Here is a 25,792-nt window from a genome sequence, read left to right on the forward strand (position 1 = left end):
TATATTAGTAAGAATATAGGCTATATATAGCTAAGTTTGTAGTAAGAATGAGACCTAGACATTCAAGGGTAAAATAAGATAGACACAGGGTACCTGGGTGGCTCAGTTGGTTAAACTTCTGACTTCAGGTCATGATCTCACGGTTCTTGAGTTCAAGTCCTGCATTTGAGGTCAGTGGGGAGGCCACTTCGAAATTTTTGTTCCCTCTCTCATTGCCCCTCCCCTTCTTGCATGCGTGCCCATGTGCTCTTTCTCTCTCTCAGAAATAAACATTTTAAAAAAATAGTTGTTTGCAGGATCCCCTGGGTGGCTTAGTCAGTTAAGCATCTGACTTCAGCTCAGGTCATGATCTCATGGTTTGTGGGGTCAAGCCCCATTTCTCTTGGGATTCTGTGTCTCCCTCTCTCTCTCTCTCTCTGACCCTTCCCCACTCATGCTTTCTCTCTCTCTCAAAAATAAACATTGAAAAATTAAAAAAAAATAGATGCTTGCTTACCTTGCACATATATCTAATAATTTTTTTATAAATCTGCCCATACTCCAACATATTGTCCTGATCTGCATGGTCCAAGACAAAGTACTACCAGATCTGTGTTCTTATATATATTTGTTTTCCTAGGGAAACAGTACAGTGCAATGATAAGTCAAAAGCTGCACATAGCACCTCTGTTCATATGCCATTAATGTGGACACAGTCATATGACCATATCAAACTGCAAAAGAAGTTGTAAAATACGGTCACTAGGTAGAACATCTGAAGGAGAAAAAGATAATAGAAACCAAAAGTTGGTCACTAGTGTGCACTACACTTATCTATTACTTATTATTCTGAAACTGTGCTAATTTAACATATAGTTATCCATTTATTGTATAGAAAATTCTATACTTGAACTAGAAAGTCCTCAGATTGAACTCTAGCACAACCATGAAAAATTTTGTACTTTGGAAATGATACTTTCTAAGCTATATTTTTATGGCTGAAACTAGTTGGTGGAAATGCTATCAATATACATTAAGTTTATTTTAATGTATTATACACTGCATACTTCAGGGACATGACCAGAGAAATTACCTTTAGTGCTTATGCTCACTCATTTTCCCAACAACTAATTTTTATTAAAGATACTATCCTTTACCATAAAAGGGAAAGTGATTTAAAATAATAATGAAACATATTGTCTTACTAAAGGGAAGAAAAAAGGAATGGATATTGGGATAATTAATGCTTAAAGAAAAAAATCTAAAATTACCGATATTCTCATGACTACATAATCTCTAGTATATACTAGTTCTGTGATCTTGAGCTTTTTGTCTGTCGTCTCTTGGCCTCACTTTTCTTATTTGCAAAAACTTGATAAACTCTAGTCTCTTTCCTTTACTAACATTGCTGATTCTCTTTAGTTAAAAAATATATATTTATTAAACATTTTATTTGTATGTGTAAGAGACTACATGGCATTTTTATTGCAAGGCAGTTTGATGGTGATCATGATCTGTTGGTGATGAACTGTTGAATAAAACAGACCTATATTCCTCTATTAAGAAGCTTACTTTCTAATAAGATTGGTAATGAAAATTAAGGGAAACTAGTGATGGGGTAATTAATATCAGAAGACAGGAAAACAAGGCTTAGAAGAAAGAAAGTAGATATATTTATACAAATCTATGGTTTTTCAATAACATAAACTCTTATATGCATAGTTTCTTATATATATAGTTATATATATAGTTTCTTATGTTTATATTATATTGAGATAAAGTATAATTAAAACACAGCTTAAATGTATCCCTAATAAATTTACTCAGTCTACTTTATCCCACTTTTACCCCTTCCCCTATATATAAAATACATTATATAAATTTATCTGGAGTGGTATAGAAATCAAACATAATCTCCTACATCTTCTTACTCTGTATGACATTCTATAAAATTGTGCAATGACACCCAGAAAGATATTACATTTAAGTTTATTAATGATGATATTAATAAGTCTTTTGATACTGAATGATACTAGAAATAAAGTAATTATTCTCTATTGAGAATACATACTACATACTGCCTATAAAAATATTTCACCTATGAAAACACTTTGCCTCATAACATCATTAGAGGATATTAGTCATATGTGCCTGTAAAAATGTCACAGCACAATAAATTTTAAATACACATGTTAAGTATAATTTGACATGGTTCAATATCTTAAAATATACATTTTGTTATATCTTTATTCCAAGGCATGTCTCCAGCTTTGACTTACTAACTGAATAATTGAAAAATCATTAACTACCATCTAGTTCTTTTCAATTAATCCACATTAACTTTCTAAACTTAAAGTCCGTTGAGAGGTACCCAGTTATACATTGTCTATTTGTCACTTCATCTTAGTATCCCATCTCTAAATTGGCTTATCATAATAATAAAAAACTGATCTTTATGGAACTCCATATGTGTGTAGCTACAATGCTAAATTATTATTTTTTTTAACAAATAGTTTATTGTCAAATTAGTTTCCACATAACACTCAGTGCTCATCCCCACAAGTGTCCTCCTCCATGCCCATCCCCCCCCCCCCCCACATCCATCAGTCCTCAGTTTTTGTCAGCATTCAAGAGTCTCTCATGGTTTGCCTCTCTCCCTTTCCCCCACCATTTCCGCCCTTCTTCTCCCCCTTGTTCCTCCGTCAAGTTCCTCCTAATCCTCCTATACGTGCAAACATATGATATTTGTCCTTCTCTGCCTGACTTATTTCGCTCAGCATAACACCCTCAAGGTCCATCCATGTTGCTACACATGGCCAGATTTCATTGTTTCTCATTGCCATGTAGTATTCCATGGTATAGATAAACCACATCTTCTTGATCCATTCATCTGTTGATGGACACTTAGGCTCTTTCCATGTTTTAGCTATTGTGGAGAGTGCTGCTATGAACATTGGGGTACATGTGCTCCTATGCATCAGCATTTCTGTATCCCTTGGGTAAATTCCTAGCAGTGCTATTGCTGGGTCATAGGGGAGTTCTAAATGCTAAATTATTTTTAATCATCAACTAAATTGATGAGTTAAGTTGCTGTATTATACTCACTTAATTATGACTAGTTAACCCAAATGATTATGACTTTACAGCATAACTATGTCTAAGTCTCTTTGACTAATGCTAAAATGCAAGGTTTCTCTAAGAAATATGGTGCTAACTCTATTCTGTTTTTTTTTCTAAGTATAGAAGATCTTCTGCTAATTCGAAAAGGCTGCTATATATTACCATTCCCCCAATTCTGTTATATTCATGCATATGTGAATAGATGAAGCAACCATTCATTTAAAGTCAGTATACTACATCTATTACGTACATATAGAATATTTTATAGTGATAAATCTTAAGAAATTCTTAGGCACCCAAATATCTTAGAGTTAAGACCACTGGCTTTTAGCAGTAAAACATCAGTTAAATAAATTCTGTCCACTTTTATATATGGTTACTTTCTCCTTTAAAATGTTGACTTGTGTTATCTGTGTGGATATTTATTGTAGATTATTGGTAATTACAGAAAACTATTAGTTAAGATGTGGGTAATGCTCTTTGAGAACTGATAGTGGTGTCTTAAACAATGTAATAATCATATTCATCTTTTCTAAAAATTCTGAAATGCCAAATGAGTTGGAGGGAAAGAGGTATCTTCTATATTTTTGGGCTACCATTTCCATAGAATGTTGCTGTCACCATGTCTCATTAAAATAAGACTGAATGTCAGAAAACATACTTGAATGGGGAGCATTTTCTTTTCAGGAATTATTAGAAAGTCACATTCATCTTCCCCTATCTTACTGGACAAAATGCAGCAATTTTGAATTATAAGAACCTTGCTAATATGGTCTCTAAGTAGGTGGGCAGGCATCCAGCTAAAATTATCAGTGCCCTATTATTAAAAAAAATAGAGAGTGGGTATTGGGATCAGTAACTATTTAAGAAAATTATCTTTCTGAGATTTTTAACATTAATTTCTGATTAGTATGATTAATGCTGACATAAATATATGGAACATTAATTATTCTACAGTTTGGAAGTCTTAAGATAGATCCCTGAAAATGCGAATTCTGAGTCAAAATGTGGCAAACAAACCAAAAAAGTTAAAATCATACCTAAATATGTCTCATAAAAATAGTTCCAGTTTTTGCTTAAACTTATTTTATGCTTGAAAACTATGATGTATTCCAGGATTTATTTATAATTTTGCAAATGTGGTAGACAAAATACTTTAAAACTGCACATTAGTTTCATTTTAAATCATGATATATTTCTAAGTTAATCAGCCAATTTTGTTTGCTCTATACATTGTCTCCTTATGCATCTTCTTATTTTATGTAGAATCTAATGTTTCTTATTGATTTATAGAAACTTCATATATATCATGTATAGTAACACTTCAATAATAGTGTTATTTTTAAATATTTTCCTAGTTTGATCTTTACCTCTTGTTTATTAACTTACGGCTTTTCTATGTTTTAGAACTTTAAAAGCTTAATTTCAGTACTCAAGTCCATCAATAATATTATTCTTCGAGTGTGTTATCCTCAATTTTATTGAGATGTATTGACATATAACCATATAAGTAAAGTGTACAGCATAATGATTTCACTTACCTGTACCATGAAATGTTTATTACAGTAAGTTTAGTTAACTCTGAGCATCTCATATAGATACAGGAAAAAACAAAGAAAATTAGTTTAACTTTTTCTGGTGATGAAAACTTTTAGGATTTACTCTCAACAACTTTTATATATGCCAAGCAGCAGTGTTAGCTATAGTCTTCATGTTGTACAGTACATCCCTAGACTTACAACTGAAAATTTGACCACCTTCCTCTATTTCCTTCATTCTTACCCCTATTTCTGGTGATCACAAATCTGATATTTTTCTATGAATTTGTGTTATCTATCTATTTATCTATTTATTTTTTAAATTTCTAATACAGAAGTGAGAGCATACAGTATTGGTCTTGTTCTCTCTCTCTCTTTCTCTCTTTTTCTTTTCCAGAAGTTTGTACCTCTTAGTTCCTTTCACATACTTTGCCCACCCTCAACATTCCCTGCTGTGGTAACCAACCAACACTTTGCTCCTTGTAAGTTTTATTTTGTTTGTTTATCTTGTTTAGGTGCCACACATAAGTATTTGTCTTTCTCAGATTTATTTCACTTAGCATAATACCCTCTAAGTCCATCTTGTCACAAATAGCAAAATTTGTTTCTTCTTTAAGGCTGAGTAATATTCCATGGCACAGTATATTGCCAATTTATTGATCTTCACAACAAAGCAGGTCAAATAAATTTTTTGGTTTCTAGTATGTATAAAAGTTATATTTCTACTGTAGACTATTAAGTATACAATATCACTATGTTCAAAAAAATCAACGTACATACCTTAATGAAAAAATACTTCATTGCTAAAAGATGCTAACCATCATCTGAACTTTTAGGAATTCATAAAAATTGATCATAGATCACTATCACAAATATAATAATAATGAAAAATTTTGAAATAGTACAAGAATAATCAAAATGTGACAGACATGGAGTGAACAAATGCTGTTAGCAAAATCGCTAACAGCACTGATAGCGCTAATGGCACTGGTAGACTTGCCTGATACAGAATTGCCATAAACTTTTAATTTGTCAAAAAGGCAGCATCTACAAAGTGCAATAAAGGGAGTACAATAAAATGAGGTATGTTCAGTAAAGGAATGTATATACACCTACAGACATATATACATACATACATAAATACATACATATTTCATCTTTATTCATTTATCAATGGACACTTAGGTTACTTTTATGTCTTAGTTATTGCAAATAATGCTGCAATGAACATATATATCTCTTTAAATTGATATTTTTGTTTTCTTCAGATAAACACCCAAAAGTAGAATTGCTTGAACATATGGTAGTTCTGTTTTTTATTTTAAAGAGCTTCCATACTATTTTCCATAATGGCTGTACCAATTTGCATTCCCTCCAAGAGTGCACAAGGATTTCCTTTTCTTTATATTCTTACCAACACCAGTTATTGTTGTCTTTTTGTTAATAGCCAATCTGACAGGTGTGAGTTAATATCTCATTTTTGTTTGATTTGCATTTCTCTGATAATTAGTGATGTTGAGCATCTTTTCAATGCATATATTCTTGTTGTTGTTAAATCTCTTTTCATAAGCCTGTTGGCCATGTGTATGTCTTCTTTGGTAAAATGTCTATTTAAGTTCTCTTTCCATTTAAAAATTTTTTATACTAAGTTGTGTAAATTCTTTATATACTTTGGATATTAACTCCTTATTGGATATTTGGTTTCCAAATATCATCTCTCATTCAATTGATTGCCTTCTTGTTTTGTTGATGAATATTTGTCTTTCTCTGACTTATTTCACTTAGCATAATGCCCTTAAGGACCATCCATCTTGTGGCAAATAACAGGATTTCTTCTGTTTTTATGGCTGGATACTCCAGTGTGTGTGTGTGTGTGTGTGTGTGTGTGTGTGTGTGTGTACACATACACACAACTTCTTTATCCATTCATTCACTGATAGACCTTTAGGTTGTTTCAAATTTTGGCTATTGTAAATAATGCTGCTATGAACACAGGGGTGTAGGTCTTTTCAACAAAATGCTTTAATTTCTTTGGATATATTTCCATCTGTAAAATTGCTGGATAATATGGTAGTTCAGTTTTGCTTTTTTTGTGTCTGAGAAATTTGAGGGCCATTTTTATCTCCTATTTGGCCAAATGTCCGTCCCTTTTTAAGATTTATAACACATTCATCCATGTTATTGTTTTTCCTAAAAGTATGTGGGCTTATCTTATTGTTATATAAAAATACATGTGAGAAAAAGAGAAAAAAAGATGTAATTTGCCCCAATTGAAAAAAAAAAATACATGCCAATCATCACTCATCTCAACATCTATAAAAACTAAGCTATTGATAATTTCCCTGAGTATTTTCTGCAGATGAATAAAAAGGAAGTTATAGAAAGTTTTAATAGAAGTTTTGTATTATAGGAGGAATTCAGTCAATGTAGCAATTGCCAACATCTACTTTTTAAAAATATCTTTAAGTTATCTGGGAGATTTGGATATTTAATAACTTGTGGAAATGGAGCTAATTAAGTTGTTTTTATAAGGCTGTGCTTTGGTTAGATTTATATGGGGACTTTGAGATCTCTGTACTGAATTATATATTCATAAATCAAAAAGAAATTAACTGTATTTTCATATTATCTAGTGACTAACTTGAGGGAAAGTGTAAATGAAGAAGTAATACTCTCCCTAATATCTCATCCTTCCTGTGGACATGATCAAGGCTCAAGCTTATACTGTACATGGTAACTGAAACTTTGCAGAGGAGAAAAGACAGATTGCTTTAGTGTCAAAGTTTCTTTGAAGGTGGGCCTTAAATTTTTATTTCCGTGTGTCCAGGCTCTTTTCATATGTTATAGTGACAAGTTTTATTTATGGTGAAACATGAATATTGAAATATCTAAAAGAATTTATTTGTTGACATCTTTTTCTCTAATTTTTTGATTTACATTTAAATTGGAAAGCAATAATTGATGAATGACCTTTATTATTTTAGGGAGCTACTAACTGACCTCTAACACAGATTATAGAAGTTTTACTAAGCAGGAGCTCACAGCTTCAGATATAGATTCAAAGTGTTCCCTAACACTCAGATATTGAATGGAACTGTCTAATAGAGGGTATTTAAAATTTTTGATTCACCAGGGCACCTGGGTGGCTCAGTCGGTTAAGCATCGACTTCTGCTCAGGTCATAATTTCACAGCTTCTAAGTTCGAACCTCACATTGGGCCCTGTGCTGACAACTCAGAGCCAGGAGCCTGCTTCAGATTCGGTGTCTTCCTTGCTCTCGGCCCTTCTCCCACTCACACTCTCTCTCTCAAAAATAAACAAACGTTCTTAAAATTAAAAAAAAAAAATTTATTCACTAAAAATTCCAGGCCTTCGGAAATCTATGTTTGCAAGTCAAAGAAGAATAGAAATCCAATACAGTGTTTTAGCACAGGCTGCCATAATAAAAAACCGTGGGCTACGTGTCTTAAATAACAGACATTTATTTCTCACAGTTCGGAATATAAGTCTGATCTAAGATCAGAAAGCCAGCATCATTAGATTATGGTGAAGGCTCCCTTTCTGTCTTGCAGATGGCTGCTTTCTTGCTATATCCTTAAATGGTGGGGAAATAGAAGAGAGGAGAAAGAAAGCAGGCTCTCTAGTCTATTCTTACTAGGGCACTAATCTCTTCCTGAGGACTGCATCCTCATGACTTCATCTGAACCTTATTACCTTCCAGAGGTCCCACCTCCAAATACTATCACATTGGAAGTTAGGACTTCAACCTGTGAATTTTGGGGAAACACATTCAGTCTCTAACTACCAGAAAGTGTACTCAAAATATAATTCTTCCACAGAAGACTTACAAATTATTATGGCTAAAAATTTAAATGGCTTTGAGCCTGGGACCTGGACATGTTAGACTGCCAGGGTTGGAGCCCAGGCGGAGAGTCGGCAGATTCCTCAGGCCCCCAGGGTCTTCTGCCTCAGGGCCTGCAGGGCTGGCTGCAAGTATACCCAGCCATGAGGGTCACTGAGACCCAGTGAGTAGAGATTCAGGGAGTAGTAGTGATCTATGTGTGCTTTTCAAGGCACCTAATAAAAAACTTCTTGCCAAAACGGTTAATATGATCACAGGAAACAAAATGGCCAGCACGTGTCTATATTAGAGCTATTTGGCAATGTTCTTATCATCCCTCAAGTCAGCCTTGGGGAGGAGAGTAAAAGGGAGAAACATGTAGTTTAACTCTGGAAGAGCAGAAGGGTTAAAACTTTATCCCCAGTTTGTGACTCTATGTGAAAAGAATTAGCTGCTAAAAGCACGACAGTTAAAGCCACAGTTGTGGTGGAAGAGGATAATTACTTGAACAGACAGGTGTTAAAGCTGGATTCCGGTGGACCATATACACACCTAATTCGGTTTTGAAAAATTGTTAGTTTCTGCAGTCATTTTTTGCTATAAAATGATCTCAACTCTAATTAGATTTTCTCCCCCTTTTTAAAATTGTTGTTTATTTTTGAGTGAGAGGGAGAGAGAGAAACAGAGGGGAGAAAGAGACACAGAGACAGAGTGTGAGCAGGGGAGGGGCAGAGAGTGAGGGAGACGCAGAATTCAAAGCAGACTCCAGGCTCCGAGCTGTCAGCACAGAGCTGGAGGCAGGGATCGAACTCCCAAACTGCTAGATCATGACCTGAGCTGAAGTCAGACGCTTAACCCACTAAGTCACCCAAGCACCCCATTCTTTCTCTTCTTCTTGAATATGCTAACCCACAACAATTTTAGACGAGAAAATCCTGGGTCCCATCCATAACTCTGTAACCTGCTAATTGGATGACCTGGTCAATTCACAAAACACTCATGTTCACTGGGATGATCAAGGAGGGATAAAGCAGGTACTGGCCACACCCTTAGAGCCACCCCTGAAAGTTAACAGTCACACCTTCACAGCCATCTCTAAGGGTTAACAGAACAGGAAAGGCCTCACCACAGAGCTGGCTCAGAAGCCACAAGGAACTTGTAACAGGCACACAAAAGGTACAGCTTGCCCTTAAGTACCTTTAGTGTCACAATAAAAGCTCATAAGACACCCATAAATATGCAATACCTAAATAAATGTAAATATAACAGAATGCATCATAGGTACATGCAGAGAAGCCAAAATGTCATATAACCACCAGGTGTCGATCAAAAACATCAGTACAAGCCAAATTTGCATGTACACAAAATGAGCTTAAAAGAATGTAGATAGAGCTTCTTGGGGCCATTGCCATTCTTGTTCTGCTTTCAAGCTTGAAAGGGTATTACATTATCTACTTGATATACTCCATCTCCCCATTCTGATCAGGGGGCTCCAATTCTTTGGTGCATCTGGGACAAGAACTGAGTGATCTAGTGGCAGCTGGATCTCAGTCACCTTTCATCCTGCTTTCTCTACACTTCCATTTGAAAATTTGAAAAATGCTTTCTAATCACTTTATAGTCATTGTGGGAATGTTCTTAGCTGTATTTAAGTATTTTGCAGTGAATAATTTTGTGCAGTCAAGAAAAATATGTTTCTTATACCCCAAATGTATGTAGTATATAAAAAAAAAATAACTATTTGCATTAAAATTAGGTAAAATCCCACACAAACCGAAAAAAATTAAATGGCCTTTGTTCTTACAAAATGCACAGACAATAGTTTAGGTCTTGTGTAATACCGTAGAAGCATCTTTATTACTGCCTAAGTGATTTACAGTCCTGTGATATAACCACCACTGCTTCAGTAAACAAAAGAAAGCAATTTCAAATTCAATTATTAAAATGCTAACATTAGTTTGGGATGGAACCAAACAGAAAATCATTTTTGTCCATGGCTTAAAAGTAACATTATCCACAGTATGAAGTAACTTGAAACCAATATGGAGCCAAATGTAATGAAATTGAATAACTTTATTTTTCTTGATGTGTTCCAAGAGTTCTATTTTTCCAAATTCAAAACTAAACTAGTCTCACCTGAGACTTTTCCAGGAAGTCTCCCCTTATAAGTTCTTATTTTGGATAGAAATAAAAGGGTGAATTATTTATTTCTACAGTTATTGAATAAATTTTGTTGAGCACCTCCTATGTACTATTCCAAACACATGTGTAGCTTGTCTTGTATGTAGCTCTTCCTCTTCCATCTTTTCCTCCTCTTCATTTTATAGAGTGAATTCAGTGTCTTTTTGTCTTTCATTTCTTAATTTTTTTCTCCCCATTACTGCACTCTTAGTGTCCCTTTAAACATGAAGTTCAAAGGCAAACAACAACAACAAAAAAGTTCTATCGGTATGCACTGCCTAAATAGCAAGAGAAAAAGTAGAGTAAAATAGTTTTGCATTAAAAGTGATTCAACTAGGGGCGCCTGGGTGGTTCAGTCAGCCAGCCTAAGCGTCCGTCTTAGCCTCAGGTCCTGATCTCATGGTTCATGGGTTTGAGCCCTGCATGGGGCTCTGTGCTGGCAGCTAGCTCGGAGCCTGGAGACTGCTTTGGATTCTGTGTCTCCCTCTCTCTCTGACCCTCCTTCTCTCTCTGACCCTTCCCTGCTCATGCTGCCTCTATCTCTTTCAGAAATAAATAAAACATTTAAAAAATATTTAAAAAAGTGATTCAACTAATAACTTATTTCCCATTAAAGAGGGTTCAAGCAGGTCTAAATCTGAGGTCTACTGGTCATCTCTTTTTCTGTCTACATTTGGTTTGTAGGGAAATATTTTCTAGTCCCAAATCCTCTGTACACACTGAGAACTCCCTGATTAAATCACTAGTCTACATTTTTTCCCTGACATTTATACTTAAATATCTAACTACATGGTGTATCTATATGGATTCTAACAGATACCTCAAATGTACATGTTTGAAAGTTCAGTTTTTGGTATTTATATCTCTCCCCACAGTAGAAACAAATGGTATGCCCCTCCCATGGTGATTCCTCTCCCCTCCATGGCAACTTCATCATTCTAAGTAAACAAGGTAAAAGCCTTAGAGTCATTCTTGACTTCTCTTTATCTCTCACATGCAATTCATGAGCAGATCATGTCAGTTTTCCCTTCAAAATAAATCAAGACCCCCTGCTTCTGACAATGACAGAGATGCTGGTATAGGGCTAGACCACCTTATGTAAAACATTGGAAAAGTGAACAAAATTGACATAACTCTTTTCAGATACAAGAAAATAGGAATTATAGGAATGTATTCCTTATTTAAAAAGAAAAAATATATGAGACTTATGTTTGCTCAGGATCTTGACCTAGAAGGGATTCCTGAAATAAAATACGGCAGCAGGAAACACAAGCAGAACATATGAGTTTTACTGAGATATGGAAACAAAGATAGGCTATTGGGGAGGCTGAGGAAGCTGAAATTATAGGAAGATGTACTGGATAAGAGAAAGCTATTTAGGAAAAATTCTCCATACATCTGCAGAAGAGTATCTGGAGTCTTTGACTGTATACATATATAATTAATCTACAAGTGCAGAAAAACAGGAACTACTAGGGACATGTAATCTCAAAAACCTGAAGAACTCAGAACAGGGAGATGTTAGAATTCCATGAGCCAGAGTGGGGAGACCTCACTGAACACTCAGGGCAGTCAGTTGAGACCCAGAAATTTCCTGCTTTATATGGAGAGCTAAATCTAGATACTCCACAATGTATTATTCACAATATTAGCTAGCATTCAGTAAAAATTGCTAGAGATACAAAGAGCAGAATAGTACCGACAAAGTATATAAAATAGCTAAAGGTTAATGAAATGAGGAAAATTTGATTGAACATAATGGGTGCTTAAAGTTGATGAAAACTGAAAATACTTGCAGATTACAAAAGTTAAGAGTGCTTTCTATATTGGTTTCTCTAACTTAATGTGGGATGTAGGGTAGAGAGAAATGGGTTAACTTTTTTCCTTCTTTTTAGTTAAATAAATTGGGAGAAAATCACCACTTAACAATCTCCAAAAACTTAAGAGCTAGAAGCACTAAGAATCAAAGCCTACTAACATTACAAAGAAGAAAGCAGTGTTTCCTATAGTCTGGCCAAAAGGTCCTAACCTGAGTATGAACCAGTCTATGGATCCAGCTGCAAATTTTCAGGAAATACAGGGACAGAGAAACATAATAAACTTTACTGTAAGTGTGTAATCAGCAAAGATCAGACTGGGAAATTTTACAGGGCAAGCATCCCTCAACCAACAAACTAAGTAAACAAAAGGGATGGAGGAGGAATCTAGAGATTATAGGAAACTTGAAAGATAAAATTTAAAATGTCTTAATAGAAGACTAGAGTTGAGATATAATAAAAGAATATTCATCTAGTCTCTGTCCTGTTTTCTGGCACAGAGCTTCTAAGACCCTTGAAATCTCCTGAGTGCTAGAAGAGTCTTTAGCATGCTAATAAGATGAGTCTTAGCTTAGAGGTCTGTAGACATCTTTAGGATGGGGTCTGGTTGCCAGAGGCAACAAGCTTGTCAGCACTAGTGGATTGGAACTTTTGGCGCCACACCGCAACCCAATACACAGGAACACAAACACACTCCACAGAAGACGAAAGAACGTTAGAAACTGATTTAATAACAAATGGCCAATGATTTAGGCAATCATGGCTAAACGCTAAATTATGCAGTTTGCAGAGTTTCTGGATTGGTGATCATATACACATACGAGGGAACTGACATATCCCAGACTTCAGGGGGACGGAAGCTGCTATGCTTGAGAGCCTCCCAGACCTTACTCATTTTACCTCTTCATCTGGCTCTTTATTTGTATCATTCACATAAACAAGTAATAGTAAATTAAAAAAAAACACATGACTTTTTTAGATCTTAATTTTTTTTAGATCTTAAGTTTATGGGTACTTGATTTGTTTGCAAAATATACTTTAGTTTCTCATAATTACCTTCAATGTTAGTATCTTCCAAATTGTTTTCACAATAAATAAGACTATTAGACTTATTCACAAAAAATAAGTCTATTAACAGCTTTAGTTTAAAGACTTCCAGGCATACTTTGTCAAAACATTTTTAATATGGAGCAGGAATAGAGCTATAAGCTGCTAACACATGCCATCAGTAATATCCACACGATTTAAAAATGCCACGAGGCACAGGCAGAGTTCTGTTGAATGAATACTGAGTGATCCATTGAATGGTGCAGTGTAAGCTTAGCTGAACTGTGCAAAAGCTGGAGGATCAACTGTTGTTCCTATACAGACTTTTTGGCCAAATTGGAATCAACTATATGTGGAATTGGCTACCACCCATGTCTTTCCTTCCCTGTGCTCTTTCTTCATAGGTATTCTCCTTGCATGCACTTGTATTTATCACTATATAAATCTAATTTTGGTTTGTGTGTATTCAACACATACTTAGGAATGCTTCATAGATAAGGACCATCACACAGTTGCCTCGGGGCTCCTGGAGCCTAGCACATGAAATGAACTCATAAAAACTTCATGGAACGAACAAATCATACGACTTCACAGGTCACTTGGCTCTTGAGGGCCTCCCTTCCTTGATCTACTGGTTGATGGTAGAACTTCTATGAATGCTTTAAGCTTTTATTCTAAAACCTAGATATGTGTTGAAATATAAAGACACTTAAGTATATTCCTCTGAAGGTAGCACAAACAAAGCTAGAAACAGAATATATTAATTAAAATTTTGTATGGAGATTGTAGAGTCCCATGCAGTTCTAAGAAAGAATGTAGAAAGATCTCAAGTACAGTTTACCTAGTTTCCCCCAAGAGTAACCCCTTCTAAAACTGTAACATGACTTTTCTGTTGGTGTTTCACTGGTATACTGCAGGTATGGACAGAAAGATGTTCTGTTGTTAGGCCATCTTATCTGGTCCTTTTGCTAGAGAAAACAGGCTTTTCTTGGAACTTTACTGATAATGTGTGTGTCCAGCTTAGCAGTTCCTAGAGTCCTTGTCTGGGGTATATGGATCAAGAAGGAAACCCAGGGGATTCACTGTTCTATGAGCCTCATGCCCCGAGGTCTCTAGGCAGTTTGCCTGCTTCGTTCCAGCTTTTAGAGTTTTCCTGTGCTTGCTTGTTCTGCTGTGTCTGGGGTGTTTTTATTTTAAGAATGATGACTGGGAGGAATGGGATTATTGCATATTGGTGAACCATAATATGCTTTTATTTAATTTTTTAAATATTCTATTTATTTTTGAGAGAGGAGAGAATGAGCAGGGGAGGGGCAGACAGGGGTAAAGAGCATCCAAAGTGGACTCCGTGCTGACAGCAGTGCCACCCAGTACTCCTTTATTTCATTTTTGTATGATTTATTTTTGAGAGTGAGAGAGCACAAGCAGGGCGGGGGCAGAAAGAGAGGGAGACAGAGAATCCAAGGCAGGCTCTGTGCTGTCAGCACATGGCCCAACACAGGGCTCGAACTCATGAACCATGAGATGACAACCTCAGTCAAAGTCTGATGCCTAACTGACTAAGCCACCCAGGTGCCCCAGATTTGTTTTTAATATCTGTCAGTAAAGTGGGTTTTGTAAACTACAGGACTGGAAAAGCTACAGATGGGATTTACCTGGGTTTGAGGGAAGAAAACACGTAGGCTATGCACCTACGAGGGTAGAAGAGGGATTATTTATGGGACACAAACAGAATAAGGAATGTAGGAGAACAAACGACAAATTCAGATCACCATTAACCTTTTCCGTGAGTGATGGGCCAAGATCCCAAAATTTCTGAACACTTGGAGTTTCTTGGGCACACTGCATATACAGATGGTAATTAAGAGGCCTACTATAGAGGCAGAATTTAATCCAAATGAACTTGAAGAAACATCCTATCTATTATGTTATGTCTAGGCTTTCTTGAAAATAGAAGTGAGATTATAATTTAGATATCTGTAAAAAAAAACACTTAGCATTAAATGTATTTGTAGAATATAAAGTAGAAAAGGAAGGAAGAAAAAGAAAGGAAAATTTGTTAGAAATTTCAAAGCAATGAGTCCTGATAGAAATAGGTTCTTGTCATTTTGACAATACTGTATTGATAGTTACTAAAAGCTTTTCTTAATCTTTTTTTTTTTCATAAAAAGTTACAGACAGGCTTTTCATTTAGACATGCTGAGGCAATGTATGTCATTACCTTGCCTACCAAAATATACCTTCGATGAGCTGAAAAATTGTATCAATATTAACTGACATGTCTTAAAAACTTGAAAGAGACGTTGCCAGTCATAACACAGAGCAATACTTTATTTATTTTTAGAGAAAGAGAGAGAGCGTTCACAGCAGGGAGGAGCAGGAGAGGGAGAAAGAGAGAATTTTAAGCAGGCTCCACACCCAGTGGGAGCCTGATCTCAGGACCCTGGGCTCATGACCTGAGCCGAAATCAAGAGTCTCATCCTTAGCCAACCTAGCCATCCAGACACCCCACAGATCAATACTTTCAAAGTGTATTTCTTATCCATTTTTCTGTTCAAAGCTGCACCAGTGACATTGTGGCTTTGTTTCCTGTCTCTTCGCTAACCCCACACCAGGGCTGTCTCTCCCAGATCTCACCTTTCTTCTCCTCCTTTCTTCTCCAATTAGCTCCTTACTCTCCATTTTAAATCAATCAAGCCCATTCTTACATACTTTCAAATCCCAAACCCCCAACCAAACCCATTATGTATTATAACAAAACCTGAAAATTAGCTAATAGAAGATATTTATTTCTGGTTGTCACACTGAGGGCCAACAATATGAAATATATTTGGGGTTGTTTCTTTTCTAACCAGTTGGAAACTATATGCTGCTTTTCTTCTAGCTTTTGTAAGAATTGGAAGGTTGTTAGTCATGGTGAGGCGTGAATGTGTAAATCAAATAGAAGAATGCATATTTGTTATTTGAAGAAATTAAACTGGCATCACTGTAGATATAATCAGATTAGCAAATCCACGTTAAGGAAGATCACTCATCTATCACCATCAGAGACTTAATTACTATTTTTTAAAGTGCTAGGGCATCTCTGATGTTTTGAGACTGCTTAGTGAACCAATGGTCCTGACAATTTTTCCCAACTTTTAGAAAAAAAAATGTTTAAGCCTCTTTGCGATGCCTTTCCAGTCTCATCAGAGAAGTATAAGACCTGAATTCCCCAGTGAGGACAGGGATGATTCAGTGTTTATGGTAGTTCAATCAAGTAGCTTTATACAGCAGTGGTAGAAAATTTGGCTTAATTATGAACTGTGGCTGTCTAATCTGATTATTCCACACTCCAAAATTTTGTAATTGATAGGATGTTATAATTTTGTTCATAGGCAAGATTTAGATCTCTGATTCCCAAAAGCTCTTGCGCTGTAATTTATAAAGGAAGTATTCGTAAAAATAATAGCAGAACCAAACTTTAGTATTCTCAAAGGCATAGTATTTTATGAATATATACACATAGTATATGAATAAACCATATTGAAAAAGGAAAGGAAAATAAATCAGTTTATATGTGATTTGGAATGGCTATTTTATTGAGATAAGTATATATAGAAAAAATACTTTATTATAGTTAGGTAGAAAAATTATCTTCTTCATAATAGAGAAAAATAGAATTTTTAAAATATGAAAATAGTGATATAGCAAATGCTTATTGTGACTTTTATAAGTAGTGGACAAATATTGAAATTTGGGATCAAAACAATATTTATTTGAGCATTGTTTTGCTTAATGCTTCCTTCAGATTCAACATTTCATATGGAAGATAAATGTACTTAATTGACACATTATTGTGGGAAATAAAATAATGGATGAAAAATTCCTGAAATATGATATTTTTAGTATAATTTTAATAAACTTTCCCAGCACAAACCATTCATACACTAAATTTTCAATCCTTATTATTCCCTCTGAAGTATTTTACCTTTAGTTTCTAAATCTCGTGAGAAACCGAGATTCACAGATGAATAATGATATTCCTATGATCACAAATGGATGACAGAGGTGGGATTTGAAGTCCTGTCATATGAGTTCTTGTCAAGAACTGATTCCATTACTCAAAATCTGTTTCTAGTAAATTCAGGTCACTTCATCATCCTTGATGATGTTTCTCCTAAATACAGCTACAACCTGCTTTATCAATAGATCTTACCTCATCTCATAGCTTCTTTTACTTTTTGACTTATCATTGTGCATGTTCTTATACCTTTTTTGAGTTTCCATGTTGAATCTGAAGTATTAAGCAAGACAACACTCTAATAAATATCATTTTGATGCCAAATTCCAAGATTCCAAGATTTGTCTGCTCTTCTTTGAGTTTCCACAGTGATTACTTTCTCTACCTCAGTATTGAAGCTGCAGCATGCTGTATAGCCATACTTAGCACAATAAAAACTTATGTTGAATATTTACTAAATTGGACTGGATTTGATTTTTCAGGAAGCAATATGTACATTAGCTAAGAACCCACTCTCTGAAGTCACATTTCCAGCTTTCAGAGCTCACCTCACCATATCATATCTCTTGTATTACTGAAGACAAGTCACTTAACACCTCAGTGCCTCAGTTTCCCACCTGTGTCATGACGATAATAATTATTACAGTAATATACCTAACTTGTAGGCTTAATGGAGGATTTAAATGAGAGAATAGATGAAAAGAGCTTAGAACAATGCCTGCCACATAAAAACTCTTCCTTAATCTCTCTATTATTAGAATTGTTTTTACTGCTTATCAACAGACACCAAATGTTGTTAAATCTGCATGCCAACTATATAAGGAGTAGGAATAATATTTTCTCCTTTAGATGGAATTATAAGAGGGAAAAGAAAACATATATTTAGGAACTAGGCATATGTCTAATGAATCAATCAAAACAAATACCCACTGCGTGCAGGTATTAAAGAGGACATTGTGTTCTTCCTGAGATATTTAGCTCCAGCTCTGATGAGGTGTCTGTTCTGCGAACTACTCAAGAGTAGCATGTTTAAATGATACAATCTGTTCATGAAATAAAGGGGTGGACACACTCATTTGCCAGTCACAGCTACAACTCTGGAAGACTTGGAAAATACAAATTGTAGGTTAAAATATCATAACAACTAAAACCAGATTTTGTTTAGTTTAGGCTCCAAAGAGCCTATCTTCCTTAAAGTTTTGTTATCTATATTTTTGAAATTCATGAACATTGGTCTCTAGAAAGAAAGGAAAAAAAAAAAGCCATAAGGCCATGTTCCTGTCTAAACCATTTGAAAATTGCAGTTGTTTAAAAGTTAGATTAATGACAACATAAAAATCAGATTTGACCAAGTTTACCCATTAAGATGATAATTTAGTGTGCGAGAAAAGAGATCTTGTTTATTGAATTTGTTATGTAGTAAACAATAAGATCACTGAGGAATACATACAAAAAAGTTCAAAAATGAAGTATAAGCTCAATGGTGTTTGTTTTCCTAACATTAAAATAAATGTCAGTAGTATATATTTAAGAATTTTTGTTGTCCTTGCTCTTGATAGTAATTGAATATGTTCTGTCGATTCATAATATGTTTTCAAATGGATCATGACTATTTCCTCTTGGCCTTTTGACTGAGATCAAGTGTTATATGGAGACTTTAGCCCGCACAACCCAAGAAGTAGACTGTCATTTAATAAGCATTTAGCATGTTTTAACTAAAATGGTGGTAACCAGTACTACAGTAAGTGTTGGATTATTTGTGAGTATCTGCTCAGTAAAGACGCTCAAAGCATTAGCTTCGATGCATCCTCGATCATTTCCAACTATGTCAGATAGTAATTGCCCTCTTTCTTTTCATCCTTTTACCTCTTGATCTTTTTGCTCCTTGACACCTGATTTGATAACAAAACCAAGCTAAATATAGCTTAAAACCCAAGTCCTACTGGTTTGGAAATATTTCACTCTTTTTCCTTTATGCTATCAAGATATTAATGGAACATGTATTATGTTCACTATAGCACTTTTTACAGATTCCTTGGAAGAAAGGTAACTCTATAGTGCATAGTAAATGGATATATCAGCCCTGTGTGTGTGTGTGTATGTGTGTATGTATGTGTGTGTGCATGTGTATATGTGTGTGCGTGTGTGTGTGTGTGTGTCCCTCCAATTTTTAGTATATGTGCTGGGGAAGCGAGCACATGTGTGTGTCCCTCCAGAGTGCCAGGGAAAACTGAGAGGATAATGAACTTTAGGTTCCCATATTTCAGCAAATTATTTCCTTGCCCGCCTGCAACTATCAACACTCAGGCATATTCATTTAAGATATACTCTTCGCTGTGATGCAGACACTGATAATTCCTTACCCATTGTTTATTATCCTTTCTTTGCTAAGAGAAATCACATATTGTTGGAAGGAGGAAATTGGCTCAGCTCAAGTAACAAAATACATTTGCTATCCCCTTTTGCAGTTAAGATTACTATTTGACACTATCTTCACCACAGTTTTGTATATACCAAAGTGTTTCCTGGAACATTTGGGGAAGCACTTTAAAAGAGAATATAGCTGACCAATGTTGACTATTGGCCACTCATAGTTCTGCTTCTTCCTACTAGGAATACAGCTGCCACACTCCTCACTGTCAGAGTGTGATTGCATGATTTTCCCTGAGGATGGCAGAGCAGAAAAACAAAAGGAGCTTAGGGTGTCACTGGAATCTTGGAGACGCCTGGCCTAGGGCCAGATTTACCATTATGTCTCAAGATTTACCATTATTTGACATATTCATCCTCAATTTTGTTTAAGTCACTCCTTTCACCAAGAAATATCATTCTTAGTATATACCTTCCTAAGAGATGTATATTTTAGAAAGCACTTTGGAAGAACATAACACATTAGTATCTGAAGAACTTGATTAATGTAATGAAATTCCGAAGTTAGAATTTCAGATTACGATAGATGAAACTTAACATGTGTTGCAGTTCCACTAGTTGTCCTTATTAAACATATTTAAATATGTGGAAAACCTTATCCTTCAAACATTGACTACTAGTGTTTGATTATTAGTCCAGGAATTGATTACTAACCCTGACAGACTATATAATTCCATGAGAGTAGAATCCATTTCAATCTTGTCCAAAATATCCCTAGGACCTATCAAACAAGTGACCACATAGAAGATACTGAAAAAAGTATTTTTAAATGGATGAGTAAATTAATGGAAAAGTGAATAAACCCATATTGTTATCAAAATGAACAACACTGATCAAATTTAAATCATTCTTCTTGGAGGTTAAAGAAATTTTGTGTGTGATTTCTGCCTTTGAATAGTTTCAACGAGTAAAACCTGCAGTGGTCATTCTCCAGATACAGACTTTCATTTTCTGAGGTATCTTCCTCCCTTCTCTCTCTTTTCTCTCTTCTTTTTCTCCATCTTAACGTTTCTTTCATCCATTTTTCTCTCTCCAGTTTATTTTGTTGGTGTCCCTCACCAGCCCATTTGCTTAACACTCCCAGTCTCTATCTTTTCAGTGAGCTCTGTAATCAAGATCTGATTTTTTTGAACCATGGAGATAGTGAGAGCGAATGTCGACATGTATTGACTCTTTACATCAGAAAAATAAACCCAAAAGAATTGTTTCCTACTAATAGTTGCCTACTTCCCCCGCCTCCATCTGAACTCTAGTTTTCTTTCCCACAAAAGTGGAATTAGTTTACTGATTAGTTTGTATAATCTAGCCCTCATATGAGTTTAGCGGCATAATCAAAACATCTTTTCATACTAGAATATTACATTTTAAACCCACTTAAAACATAACAACATGCAAAGATATAAAATGACCTTACCACAACCCCTAAAATATTAGATTGCACATCTCACTGATACTGATTTTCAGTACCTTTTTTAAGTACAGGAAAAGTAGATAAAAACTACTGTGGCCTGTTTACAAAAAAATCCAGAAGAACTGACTAAATTCACTGATCCTAGGTAGATTAATTTGAACTACTCCTCTTTATATCTTTAGCTTGATCTTGAGTTTGATATATATTGACCCCTTCCTTATTGTTTCTGGTCAACCAGATAAGGCACTGAATTAAAATTTTTGTATAATTTTTTATTGCATTTATTAGTGTCTCTTAGATGGAAGTACTATCCAGATAGGGAAACATAAGACTTTCTGTTCTTCAGATTCACTGGAAATCTTTGCTCATATAAACATTTCTGAGATGCAGGTTATAACCTGACCTTCATTTATCCTTGAAACATGCCAACATCCTAACTGAGGAGTTTGTGGTGGAGGAGAGACCACTTGATTTTTTTAAAAATGTATTTCAAGTGTCAACTTTTGGCTTAACAATATCTGCGGGTCTACTCCCAGGTTACAGAGACATTTCTGTATTTAAATTTAAAAACATGTATGGCATATAGATTTGAGGAGGTTGTTTAAAATTTTATCCATCACATAACTCTCAGAAATTAGCAAAATGAAAAATATGATGCATTGGATGGCATCAACTATGCCCTTATCAACTATACCATCAAGGTAACTTTCTCTGAGAGGCCAGGTCCCAGAGAAACTGCCCAAGCTCAGGCCTAAGGATAAAGTGAATTCAAAATACATTAATTGTAGAGGCATTTGATATTTCCCCAAGCTTCTATAAAGGTGTTCAACAGAATTTGATTACCACCCACCTGTTTTGATACTTAATACCTTCTTTCAATTTTCTAAATGCATAGTTTTGTCTTTCTCATAAAGTAAATTAATATTTGAATATTAATACATAAAAAACTATAAAATCAACTTTGATGTTTCTATACACATAAACTACATAAAATAGAGGAATAAAAAATATTACAGAAAACTGAAATGGAAAGAGTTTGGTAGTAGTCAAAAAAGTTTGAGCATCATGTGCTTTTTTGAACATTTTATTATATTGAGATCTATATTTATATTTCTTTAAGTTCAGTTTATAAATAAAATATGGTTTAACACAATTATATCTCAGAACTAGAAAGGAGCTTAGAGATTATTTTTAGCATATCTGTGACAGAAAATTCCCAATTTTGATAGATGGCACTAGAGTTAAAACTAGAATTCAAACCATTTGAGGAATAATTCTCTGCTTTAAAATTTTTTTTTAATCACATTAAGCCAATTACTGTAAATCAAACTCTAGTTTACCACCATAAATGAAAAAGGGAACATTGTTGAAGAAAGATTTATTTTTAAAAGTTTGTTAGGGGCCTCAGGGTGGCTCAGCTGTGGCTCAGCCGACTCTTGATTTCAGCTCTGGTCATGATTTCTTGGGATCGAGCCCTGCTTCTGGCTCTGTGCTGACAGCACGGAACCTGCTTCAGATTCTCCCTCTCCCTGTCCCGCTGCCCCTCTCCCACTGACACACATAAGCTCTCTCTCTCTCTCTCTCTCTCGCTCTCTCTCTCTCAAAATAAATAAATACAGATTTAAAAAGGGGGTTTTAGTAAGTAAAAAACACAATAGGGGCGCCTGGGTGGCTCAGTCAGTTAAGCGTCTGACTTCGGCTCAGGTCATGATCTCATGTTCGTGGGTTCGAGCCCCACATCGGGCTCTGCGCTGACATCTCCGAGCCTGGAGCCTGCTTCAGATTCTGTGTCTCCCTCTCTCTCTGCCCCTCCCCTGTTCATGCTGTCTCTGTCTCTCTCTCTCCCAGAAATAAATAAAACATTAAAAAAGTAAAAAAAAAAACAATAATATGAGGATGGCTTAAACCTTTATTTTTTTAATTTATTAATGGCAACCGTTTAAAAATGGAAATAAAATGACTATTCTAATATTGCTTAAGGTGTTTCCTTTTTATGACCTTTTTATCATTAAAATATACATTTTTACATTTACATACCACTTTGCAATTCACTAAATAAAAATTTGGAAATCTTTCTAACATTGTTATTGTTAAATGAAATTATGGATCTGACAAATAGAAGTGCCGTAAAACCTTGAATTGCAAGTAACTTGCTTGGCGAGTGCTCCACAAGACAAGCAGCGTTTCTAATACATTCTAACTTGAAAAATGAGCCATGTCCAACGATATGAATAGTATGTGACACCCAGTGTCACATGATCGCAACTGAGCCAATGGTTCTTCTCTCTCTCTCTCTATTTCCCTGTGGGTGGGGGTGATCATCTCCCATGTTTATACGCTTGGTCTCAGGTTGAGTGTTTGGCAGAGATCAGTGATTTTTCAGTATAGTGAAAGGTGCCCACAATTGGCTCTAGTATATTTGTTGTCACTTCAAAGCATCTATGGACAATCCTCTGCTGTTCCATATAAGAATAACTTTAGGAATTTTAGAATAAGTTTTGCATCATTCTAGGTGAGGCTACCTGCTAATATAGGCCCTTTTCTCTGTTGCCTTATTGCCAGGTACATTAAATACAGTGTATGACAGGAGTTTATTAATACTGCACTGTAGTCAATATCCATTAGTGATAGTGAAAGTTGTCCTATGCAATAATCCTCTTCTCTCTTGTCTCCTTCATACCAGACATGATTTTAAATGTTAATTTGCAGATTAATTTGCTTATTTTTCTTTACATTTTGTATTTTCTTTGTTTTTTTGTATTATATTACAGTATTGTAATCATTTTTATATGAATTTTTTGGGTTGTAGAATGAATCCTCTGAGAATCTATTATTTCTTTGGGGAGATTCACTTTTTTATAAGTGCTTGGCATTACAAGCATGTTTCCAAACGAATTATGCTGGCATACCAAGGTTTCACTGTACTTAAAATTATAGTTGACGTAGTTAGAAATATGCATAATAGATCCTATGTATACATATGTGTATAGTTTTAATTTTTATATTGATTTTAGCTGTTCAAAAGAGACTCCAGAACATTTAACTGACAGGAGCAAACACTTAGAATTTATATATCCTATAAATAATTTATTCTAACTGTTCATAGAAAGATATAAGTGACCTTCTGCTGGCTGAGAACTACACTTCTAGTACCAGTAAATTTAAGAAACTTTTAGTTTGGAAATAAATTAGACTAAATAGAGGAGGAAAGAGAGATGCAGAGCTTAACCAGCAATTCAAGTAACAGCAGGAAATGAACAGAAAAGGGAATCTCTTTACAGAAACTGAAAACTATTATCTATATTTCTGACAACAGAAGCTCCTGGTCTCATATTTATGACTACCCTGATCCTACATTATGCCATTGGCTAATTATAGTAAAAAACACATACATTCATATAAGGGAAATAGATACTGGAATTAAAATAAAAAAACTTAAAGTTAAAAATATAAAAGAAATAAGATTACTTAGGAGACTGACTCTCCCTTAAAACAAGCATGTGAATTTTAAAAATCATTACACTTTTTTTAAAATGCTTTTTTGGAGGGAAAAACGCAAAATGAAGAACTTTATTTTCTAGATTCATCCACTTCAAAAATATAAACCCCTTCACAAAGAAATGTAATTATTAGGAGAAAGGGGAAATATAAACCTTCAGAAATGTAGCTAACATGCAAGTCGGCTGGAAAGCTAAAATAAAACATTGTTATTACTTAACTATAGAAGCATATCTTTGTTGGAAAATAATTGTAATGTTAACTAATTTCTGAACTGAATTAGGAGAAAACTGCAGGCAGAGCACCTGTTGGCAGATTTTACCGGCTGATTGACTCCTCCTGCAATTTCAGAGCAATAAAGCCTTTGCTACCAGATTATTTCTAGAGTAGAATGGTTATTTCCTTAGCGGTACAGTCATCAGTCCAGAGGAGCTCTGCTCATAAGTTTTCAAGCAGGGAGTGTTGTGAACAGCTGAGATTTTGCTGTGGGGTTTGTGTGTGGGGTACGTGTGCACAAACTTGTATATGTGTGTGCTGTAGGTGAAGTGAGACTGGAGCTCTTTCATTAATGAGGGTGATAGCTCTGTTATGGAAATCTCCATTGTAGTCATTTTTTTCCCTTAGCATATTGAAATACAAATACTTTATACAATCCCTTTGTCTATTTTCAATTTTTTAAAATTTTTTAACTTTTTTAATGTTTTCTTTTTTTTTTTAAAGAGATAAAGGCAGAGTGCAAGCAGGGGAGGGACAGAGATATATCTTTTATTAAAACGCTCCTAAAATTTGCAGTCATGATTTAGTTGAAAATAAAATCCCCCCTGCCACTCATTACATTCTCTAAGATTAATAAAATAAAATTCATATTTTGTCACACATTCTCCCAAAATTGATGTGTGTGGAATGTTCCACTTATATATTTTAAGCT

Source organism: Crocuta crocuta, unplaced genomic scaffold (assembly GCF_008692635.1).
Source record: "Crocuta crocuta isolate KB4526 unplaced genomic scaffold, BGI_CrCroc_1.0 scaffold192, whole genome shotgun sequence".
In the NCBI taxonomy this organism is placed as follows: domain Eukaryota; kingdom Metazoa; phylum Chordata; class Mammalia; order Carnivora; family Hyaenidae; genus Crocuta; species Crocuta crocuta.